Below are 2,500 nucleotides of genomic sequence, written 5' to 3' on the forward strand. Positions count from 1 at the left end.
GATAGGGGCTCGAGTCCTGCTTAAATCAGTTAGTGCCTTTGGTCGTTGCAACCTCGCCATTTTTGTGAGCTAATAAGGGGTGTTTGTGAGAGCCTTTAAATCCATCTGCAGAGTTATCAGTAGCTATTGCATGGACCTCCTTGGTCGTAGCTTGGGTGGAGAGGAGACTTGGGCACTGATCAAATGTTTATATGGTCAGTCTCTAGGGCATTTACATGCTTGATAGGACATTGATAATGTCCTTTGCCTTGGCCATTCATGAGCAGCAATCAAACGTTTAAACCTTGCAATATCCAATAAAATTTTTAATAGCTCATTACACCAAAACGGAAACATTCTAATTAATTCATTATTGTATCCTGGATCTGGACTGCGAGCCTACTGCATGACAAAAGACGGCCACTGGTATTAAGATATTCTTCATTGTCACTTGAAGAATCTACCATATTTTGAAGGCAAAGTTCCAAGTATGAGGCACGCGTGTAAAAGCACGTGCCTTGGGGTGTCGGAGGATAAATGTTAATGCAATTGCTGTTCCGGCCACTACACGTCTCACTGTGTACCACACAAATCTCCATTCATTATCATAAGTTTTTGTGTTCCTCATTACTCCGCTTTAAATTAATAAAATTTATATATCCGTATTTGTTGCATATACAAGACTTCAGCCTCTATATTTATTCGAGATTAACAGATAATTAATCACACTACGTTAATATGTAGGTTTTTATTACTCACAATGAATTTAACTAGTATTCATATCACGTTTATAATATTGCCTGTCAATTCACTCTGTAACATTATATCTCTAACTTCATAATTGTGTACATATAAAACTGATGAACTCAGACAGAGTTCCAGCCAATCAGAAGCAAGCAATTGACTCCAAGCTTAGTACATTTATGCCCGAAAAAAATGAGTAGCCTATAATAACACATTATGCATGGGTGTAAGACCATGCCATCGGAAATAATATTACTCTCATTTTTCATCGAGGTAGTCAAATATTCCCATCATTCTATTCATTATCAAATAGTGGATTCATGTCAATAATGACCAACTGTTTAAAGCTTGAAAGGTCTCTCAGGAAGGGCAGAGGCAAGGGACAGTCAGAATGCCCCAGTAGGAAAATGCCTACAGACTGACCATTTGTACATATGGATGTTCGTGACTCAGGGAGTACACCTACAGAAAACATAAACCACACAACCTTAGCTCAAAAGGACGGAGAGGTTGCAGACTTTACAAGAAACAATCGAGGTTGGGTGGGTCTGAATCACAGTTTAGCAGCTCGCCAGGCAGGAAGCTCCTAATTAAAAAAAAAAAAAAAAAAAAGGATTACGTTATTACTAGTTGATCAGAAATAGATAATATTATATTTTATGGGTTTCAGAACATTTTTGCGTTGGTGTATACAGTATGCAAAATCAATTTGACATTTTTCCTATTTCAATCAGCCATGGAAAAGAAAAAAAAATCCTTTCTGTGTGTCTTTGATACAGACTAATTTAAATTATAGTGGGAACTGAACATCAGCCTGGAATATAACTAATGAAGACAAGAGATTGAGTGGTCATTTCCACAACCGCTCGAAAATGACTGCTCAAATCCTTAATCTTTTTTCATTAACCAAGAAGGGAAGGTATCAAATGCCCAATCAAAAGATAATTGCACCATTGAAATATAACGAAGAAATTAATGTCAGTATGGAAACGTTATGTATTCACTGAAATTGCATTTCTTTATTTTTGGGCTTTATCTTTTTTTACGGCATTATTACCTTCTTGAATTCGTTAGCTTGATGTGTCTTTTTAATAATATTTTTTTTTTTTTTACTTAATGTTTCGAGGTAAGGAAATTGCATTCTATTTCCTAAACAATATACCTATTGATGTGTATCTTGTCACTAAAATAAAAAAGGGGTGATATATGAAATAAACACATTTCTTAAGAATAGATTTTTATATATGATTGATGTATATTTCATAGAATTTTTTTTCATTCAAGCAAGAAAATTAAAACAAAAAAGCAAAAAAAAAAAAAAAAAAATGAAACAAGAAGGTCAGTTCCATTAGAACTCTATAACTCAACATTTTAGTTCGTTTTAATGAAAGGTGTGACCAAGAGTGCAATAATTATTCGAGAACCAAATGCCCTATTGACATTGAAGGATTATATTAGGTGTTCGAAATGTACTAATTTAATACCCTTTGAGCTTTGATTATTTAAGCGAAAATTCTAATAAACTTAGGATTGAGCAAAGAGGAATGACTAGGTTTGCTTCTATCTGTTAAAGAATAGGAAACAAACATTGTATTCTTTATTTAATAAATATATATGATTAAATTATACATTTCATTTGCACTAGAAAAGAATACAGAATTATGATCAAGTAACGAATGAGACTGGAGAATAAGAGAATCAGTTTTTCCAAATCAATATAATGTTGAAGTTGGAAATGCAAGAGATTATTCTCTTTAATAATAGGCCAACGAAAGCT

The sequence above is a fragment of the Palaemon carinicauda genome, chromosome 5, assembly GCF_036898095.1.
Source record: "Palaemon carinicauda isolate YSFRI2023 chromosome 5, ASM3689809v2, whole genome shotgun sequence".
NCBI classification, from domain to species: domain Eukaryota; kingdom Metazoa; phylum Arthropoda; class Malacostraca; order Decapoda; family Palaemonidae; genus Palaemon; species Palaemon carinicauda.